We start from the raw sequence: 8,569 nt of genomic DNA on the forward strand, positions 1-8,569 counted from the left end.
TATATTAGGGTGACCCTATGAAAAGGAGGACAGGGCTCCTGTATCTTTAACAGTTGCATTGAAAAGGGCACTTCAGCAGGTGTCATTTGTATATATGGAGAACCTGGTGAAATTTTCCTCTTCATCACAACAGTTAAAGGTGCAGGAGCTGTACTAGAGTGACCAGATTGAAAAGAGGGCAGGGCACCTGCAGCTGTAACTGTTGTGATGAAGAGGAAATTTCCCCAGGTTCCCCATATATACAAATGACACCTGCCGAAATTTCCTTTTCAATACAACTGTTAAAGATACAGGAGCCTTTTCCTCCTTTTCATAGGGTCACCCTAATTTATGTACCGCCCCATAGCTGAAGCTCTCTGGGCGGTTTACAAAAGTTAAAAACAGTAAACATTGAAGTGAATAAATGGCAAGGAGTCCAACTGCATGAAGGGGAGGCATCCCAAACAGGCGGCCCCGGCTTGGTTTTTATTAAGAACTAAGTGGTTACATTTCTTGTATACAAGCTATGATTGGTTGTTAAGTACAGCATGTTAAATGCATGATTGCCTCGTGCACAGGGGGTGCACAAGAGGTGTTGGTTAGTGTGTGTTCAGCATGAATATACCATATAAGGGTTAAGGAAATACGTGATCACAGCATAGTGTCTTCAATACTGTATTGTATTCTGTGGCTCTTGAGTCAGTGCGTCAGCACATTCCAAGGCATTGGCCAGCAAGTACCAAGATGTTACTTAGCAAGGCTTTATCTTAAAAGTGTTATCCTGTGTTCTAGCACATCTCAGCATGGTATGCCAATACTGAAAGTGTGCCAAAGAGAGGGATAACAATTTCCCCTACATCTCCCCTTTTATTCTTTTAATTGTAAAGCCTTGTAAGCATAATAAATTTGGCGTTTGCTTGGTTTTGAAGCCTTGGGACGGCAAGAGGGAACACACCATGACAGTAATCCTGGGATACATTGTATGAAACAGCAGAAGGTGATTAATAAAAATACAATCAATACAGCATATTGAAATATAGTTTTGAACAATCCTGTTGGAAACCAGGACCACAAAAACTTCCACCATTCAGGTGCAATATCTTGTTTAACTGCATGTGCATATTTTTTAAGTAAGTCCAGTTGGTGTTGAATTTGGTTACTATTGTCTGTGAGATTGAAACAGCACATATTTTCTACAGCTTCGCAGCCAAGATGTCTTTGTAACAACAAAAAGTCTATTGCAGCTCGATTGTCCAGTATAGCATGGCGTAAATCTTGTTGTTCTTGAATCAAAAGTCCAATAGCAATGGAAGTACTATTAATTGTCTTTGCTAGTAAACATGCCAGATGCCCAAGTTGTTTGGCATTTCCCACAGCCAATCCAGGAACCCCGACAAGGCTCATAGCCAGGGAGATATATTCTGCTGGACTTAAAACAGTAACATTTCCATCACAAACTGCATTCATAGTCTCAGTCTCTCTTTTCTGTCGAGTGCTTTTAGTAGGTCGGGGTGGTAGAAACACTGTCAAGCGACTAAGACAACATTGTGTTAATGTTATATTAGCTGGTACATAATTATAAGTACGAGACCCACATGTGAAAAACCATCCAATTGGCAATATAATGTGTCCATAGTTACTTGTTACATTTTCTATCTTTGAACAATTCCACAAAGAAGGCCCTGGGGACAAACAACCTTTTAGTGGACGGTGAATAGAGCAATTTACCATTCTAGCACATGTGTTATTCTTGTGGTTTACAACATATGGGGTGTATAACTGTATAGCATCTTGGGGCAACTGGTATGTAGCAATTCCCCATTGGGCCATAGTATGATAATGAATTTCACTAAAGTTCAGAAATTTACTCAACCCAGTAACATTACCAAGAGAACCAGGAGCTTTGCATATGGGAATGAGACATGTACTAAGTAATCTATGCATATCTGGAGCATCAGTAAGACAGAAATCAGTGGTGTTTACTATTTTTGCTAACTTTATCCATACATTGTACTGCATTCTATCATGTAGTGGAGTGCTTATAACTGGACAAGTTATACAGCTAAATAACAGAATTATTGTCAGCAAAGAATTAGCATTTAAGCAAGCAAATGTAGCAACTAGAAAATTCTCTGGAGTTGGATCAACGTGCTGTTGCTCCAATAATTTTTGAGCTTGGAAAGATAACGCCTTTATCTCTCCCCATGTTGGTTTATGTTTTTGGACGGGCACCCTGCCACGTGCTTTCAGGGGGTCCTCCTGAAGTTGTAGGGAGAATTCTGGAATCGGGTTGGTCAATCCTTGATGCCACGACATGCTCTTTCCAGGGTTTCACACACCGTGCTGGAATCCACACTGGTCCTGTTGGAGTAAGCACAGCAGCATAACCTCGACCCCAAGTGATCAAGGGGACAGGGCCGTGCTAGACAGGATTAGGTAGCTGCCGGTACGTGACCAGCGGCTGCGGCAGAGGGGTATGCATTTGGAAATGTTGTTGTAATCGGGTAGTATTAGTTGGTAGGAGAACATTCAAATGGTTAATAGTGAACAACACTTTTGCCAGCCATTCCTGGCGGGAGCCCAAACCAATGGGGATCCCTGCTTTTTGTTTTTGTTTGTGTAAATGCTCTTTCAAGGTGCGGTTGGTGCGTTCCACAATAGCTTGACCAGTGGAATTATATGGAATGCCAAAAGTATGTGTAACCTGCCAGGTTTCACAAAACTGTGCAAAAGAAGTACTGCAATAAGCAGGTCCATTATCTGTTTTTAAGGCAGAAGGTATTCCCATTACTGAAAAACTTTTAATGCAATGATTAATAACATGTTTTGTTTTTTCTCTTTTTTGACATGTGACCCAAATATATCTTGAGTAAGTGTCAACTGACACATGAAGGTATTTCCATGGAGTGAAAGGACTAAAATGCGTAACATCTATTTGCCATAGCTCATTGGCAACTGTGCCACGAGGATTGACACCTATATCAGGGGCTGAATGTACCCTTGTGCACTGAGGGCATGATTGGATAATGGCGCGTGCCTGATCTAATGGCAGCTGAAACTGTTTTACTAAAGCTTTAGCATTTTGATGATGAAACGCATGGCTTTCCCATGGAGTTAGTTTTTGCACAGCTAGAGCTCGAAGGGATTGATCAGCCACTTGATTACTAGTGGAGATCTCTCCGGGGAAGGGTTGATGACTACGGATGTGAGCAATAAAATATTCATTGGTGCGGTGAGCCAACAGAGTCTGCAAGGTTATAAAGAGACCCAAAAGGTTCTTATCTATGACTGGGGTTACATAACTTCCTGGAAGTCCACGTACTACATTGTTAACATATAAACTGTCTGTTATTAGGTTTAGTGCTTGAGGAAATGTGCGGAAGGCTAAAATAACTGCAGCTAGTTCAGCTCTTTGAGGTGATTTCTGGGGCAGTGTGAACATGGTTCTCCACTGATCTTCCTGTTTCCAGGCTACTACTCTTCTCTTTGGGCTTCTATCAGTGTAAACAGTAAGGGCTTCTTTAATAGGGAAGTCATTTTGTAAAGGCTTGATTTTAACAGACAATTGACTTAAACATTGCAGTCGAGGATCAGAAGGAATATGATATGTAACTTGTCCTACAAAGCCTGCTAAGGCAGCTTGCAATTCTTCAGAAAATGACACTGATCGTTCCCACATCTGAAGAGGCATGGGAACTATCAGAGTTTCTGGATCTTGGGCTAAAAGTGCTCTTGTACGCTCTCGAGCTTTAATAATCAGATTGGCATACATAATTGGTTTTGTAGAGATGGTACAGCTAGGGCTATGACTGAGATACAGCCATTCAAGTATGTGTGTGTGACGATTGTAGGTCTTAGTGTTGCAAGATCTACTCCTGAACTGAGTGTCACAGGTTTCAATGCGTGTCTGTGTAATAACTGCATATGGTTGACTTAACCTTGTAAGTATAAGAACTTGACAAGGTTGATCTAACACTTGGCGATCTACCCAAATTTCTTTTAAACGTTCATTGACTAAAGACAAAACTTGCAATTGATTAGTGGTTAAAGAAATTTTATCAGCTGGGTGTTTGCCTTGTTTTAGGGCGGCAAACAAAGGTGAAAGTTCATCAGTTGTGAGCTTGCAGTAAGGTCTGAGCCAATTAATAGCTCTTAATATCTGCTGAAGTTGTACATAAGAAGGGGATTCTGGTAGATGGAGCTTGGGAGTTACTGGAGTGGAATAAGTTTGCATTATCTTATGTCCTAAATAGTTAAAGGGCTCGTGCTTTTGCACCTTTTCAGGAGCTATCTGCAAGCTATAATGATTAAGAGTTATATCAAATCTCTCTCCCATTCTTCTGGGAGGGATATTCCAGCCAAAAGAATGTCATCTATATAATGGTATACAATAGCTTGAGGATATTTATTTCTGAAAGGTTTTAAGGCTTGTGCTACATAATATTGACACAAGGTGGGGCTATTGAGCATTCTTTGAGGAAGAACTTTCCATTGGAACCGATCAGTGGGTTCAGAGTTATTTTCTACTGGAACAGTGAAGGCAAAATATTTTCTGTCTTGAGGTTGCAAAGGAATTGTGAAGAAACAATCCTTTAAATCAATCACTATCATTTGATAATCAAATGGGATCAAATTGGGATTTGGCGTTCCACATTGTAGTGGACCCATTGGTTCAATTATTCTGTTTATGGCCCTGAGGTCATGCAAAAGCCTAAATTTGCCTGATTTCTTCTTAATTACGAAGACAGGGGTATTATATGGGCTGGTTGAAGGTTCAATATGTTGTTCACATAATTGAATCTTCACTAACTCTTTTAAAGCTAACAATTTTTCTTTGGGCAATGGCCATTGTTCTACCCATACGGGTTCAGTCTGTTTCCAGACGAGGGGTAGAGCAGTATGATTAGTCATCTATCTGCAAAGTGGTGTTAAACTGTGAAAGTAGGTCACGACCCCACAAATTGACATGTACTTCTAAAATTACTGGTTTGATTTGAGCTGTGCGATGACTTCCAGGTGCAGTCACATTAATCCAGTGTGTACTTTGCTTGGAAACTTGGGGTCCGCCCACGCCCCAAACTGCAGGTGCTGGTTCCGTAGGCCACTCTGTAGGCCAAAGATGCTCTGAAATTACAGAAACATCAGCTCCTGAATCTAGAATTCCCTCAAATGATCTACTATTTAACTGGTACTACCGCTTGGGTTTTTCAGTCTGAATGTGTTGTAGTACTGCTGCTATTTGAGGGTGGATTTGGTCAGTAGATCCAAATCCTTCAGTGTGTTGACAATTTTCTTTTCTTGCTGGCAATACACAAGGGATTAAGATGAGTTGTGCCCATGCATCTCCAATTCTTAATTTCATAGGGAGATGGCTCCACATTTGAACATAGATTATGCCTTGATAGTTTGAATCAATAACTCCTGGCACAATTTGGATGCCTTGTTTACTGGCATCAGATCGTGGTAAAATAAGCCCAATAGTTTGATTTGGTAAGGGGCCCTGGAGTTGAGAGGGCATAAGAATGACTTCTCCAGGTAAAGTGATTTCTTTATCTTCAGTGTTACTTAAATCTATGCCTGCATTTCTGCTGGTAGCAGTAGGTGTTTTAAATGCAATTGCAGGCATGGATGATGAAGCACCCTTATTTCCTGGGCTAGGTGTAGGCTCGTTAATTAGTTTCTCGCTTCTTGGTTTCCTGCTTCTTGGTTCACTATATTTCTACACTGGTTTGCCCAGTGATACCCTTTTCTACATTTAGGGCAGGGTTTAGATGGCTTCTTTTTGTCTCCTCCTCCCTTTTTATGAGCACCTCCTCCAGGAGCACGACATTGGTTCTTAAAATGACCTGGCTTTTTACAATTAAAGCAATTGCCACGTGGCTTATTGCCTTTTTGGAGGGCTCCAGCTAACATGGCCATTTGGTGTATCTGAGTCCCAACATCTGCGCAAGCCTGGATCATGTCAGCCAACTCATAAGTTTGCCGAGCAATAACAGATTGCAAAACTTTACGGCAATCTGCATTGGCGTTCTCATAGGCTAATTTCTTCATTAATTCTGCTTTTGCTTCTTCATTGTCAATTTGTCTCTGTAAGGCTTCTTTTAACCTGTCTATAAATTGATGGTAAGGCTCACTAGGTCCTTGGCGTGTGATAGTAAAGGATTTTGAGGGTTTTCCAGACACTGGCACCCTTTGAAATGCTTTTAGGATGCAGCGGTTAATGGCCTGAAAGGTAGGCATAGGTAGTTGCGCCTGTGCCTCTATCTCTGCAAACTGTCCACTGCCATACAACTGCTCTGCTGTAATCACTCCATTAGAGCTTAGGGCTATATGGAGCGACTCTTTTCTGTATTCACTGTCCCAAACTACATATTGGGCTGGACTTAGGATCATGCGAAATAAATCTTTCCAATCCTGAGGAAGCATAGTGTATCCATTGCCAATACTCTCCACCATGCCTTGGGCATAAGTAGAGCGTATGCCTGTCTCTTGAATAGCTTTATTCAATTCTCTAAGTACTGAATAAGGCAATGATGTCCAATTGACAACTACCTGTCCTTGGTCATTTTGATGTGAGGTTATAGGATAAGCTGAAGGAAAGTTGTTAAGACCCTCAAACAGCTCATCTGAGGTTAGTGTTCTTTTCCTCTTTTCCTCTTCAAAAGCCTCACGGACTTTGCTAAGTTTTGGCAACACTTCACTATTTGCTTCTTCTCCTCTCAGCTGTGAAGCTGATGCAGGAGGCACTAACTGGGGATATGGGAGTGATGTTTGAGAAATGGGAGCGATAAAAGATAATGAGCTGGAGGATGCCTCGGTTCCTACCTTCTCCAGCGCATCTTTGCATCGCTGCCACAGCAACAAGTGCTGTATGGGAGCTCGTGGTTCAGTGTATAGGTGTGTACCTATTTTCACCCAATCTGTGAGCTGAAGTGTCCCTGCCTCGGGATACCAAGGGCATTGCAACCCTATTTCATTTACTAGGTCACTTACATGACTGAGGGATACAGTTGTACAACCTTGCTCTTTTAAAATTTTATGTAGCTCTTGTGCATGAAGCTTCTGCGGAGCTGACAATTCCCCCCCCATACTCACGATAAGGGAGCGTAGGAACGCTGAGTGGCGCCAAGGCTATTCCAGCCGATGAGCAGGGGGTTTCCTGGATCCGATCACGTCGGGGTCACCAGATGAAGTGAATAAATGGCAAGGAGTCCAACTGCATGAAGGGGAGGCATCCCAAACAGGCGGCCCCGGCTTGGTTTTTATTAAGAACTAAGTGGTTACATTTCTTGTATACAAGCTATGATTGGTTGTTAAGTACAGCATGTTAAATGCATGATTGCCTCGTGCACAGGGGGTGCACAAGAGGTGTTGGTTAGTGTGTGTTCAGCATGAATATACCATATAAGGGTTAAGGAAATACGTGATCACAGCATAGTGTCTTCAATACTGTATTGTATTCTGTGGCTCTTGAGTCAGTGCGTCAGCACATTCCAAGGCATTGGCCAGCAAGTACCAAGATGTTACTTAACAAGGCTTTATCTTAAAAGTGTTATCCTGTGTTCTAGCACATCTCAGCATGGTATGCCAATACTGAAAGTGTGCCAAAGAGAGGGATAACAATTTCCCCTACAAACATTATAGCGCAACCGCCGAAGAGTTTAATTAAAAGGGGGGGGGGGTTGTGACTGAAAATGAGAAAACGAGCAGGAGATGCACAGGAAGTGGACAGCATCATCAAAAGGAGCCATAAATGTCCGTGAGTGGCCAGTAACGAGCGTGCTAAAAACGCTCATCCAATGATGCTCAATATCTCTGGTTCTCTCCCCACATCCTGCTTTAGATTTCCTTCCTTGTCTTCTCCACCCCACCTGCCCACATGTCTGCTGTGGGGACAGAGCATTGCTGTCCTGAAGGGAATGATCAGCATTTCTGTATATGACCATTCCAAACTGTGGTATGTGTCTAAAAGTACAATCTCCTGCCAAGTAGGGATATAGAAAGCTGAGTCAGACTATAGGCCCATCATGTGCAGTGTTGTTGTCGCTGAACAGACTGCCAGTGGCTCTGGGACTTTCCCAGTGTAGCCAAGTAGTCAGGGTCATATTGAGTGCAAAATAAAAGGCTTGCACAATACCCACGTCCAGAGAGATCCTCTGCAACAGAGAGCAAGTGAATAGACTGTGGAGGAACTGGCAAGTTTCCGATACAAGGACACACACACACACACACACACAATGGATGCCCCATCTCGCTAGGGACTGCATTGGAAAAGCACTGTTTCCCACTACTTAACAGGAAACACTGGTTCCTTTGTAACAGGAGCTGATACATAAATCACCAAACCCATCTCAGATAAATTTGTATGCCTAGCAACTCACTAACCACATTCACGTGATTGCAGGGTAGTAAATAAGCCACAGGGGCTTGCTAACCACATACACACATACTGCCCAATTTACAGAATTACCCACACTGGGCATGGCTTTTTGTGGTGTTCGAACCAGGTGAGGATGGCTGGTTGGTGTGGTTAACAAACTACCCAGAACCCATGGGGTGTTATAGGGTTCTGAAGTTTGTTGAACGGTTT

This window comes from Elgaria multicarinata, chromosome 3 (assembly GCF_023053635.1).
Source record: "Elgaria multicarinata webbii isolate HBS135686 ecotype San Diego chromosome 3, rElgMul1.1.pri, whole genome shotgun sequence".
Lineage (NCBI taxonomy): Eukaryota > Metazoa > Chordata > Lepidosauria > Squamata > Anguidae > Elgaria > Elgaria multicarinata.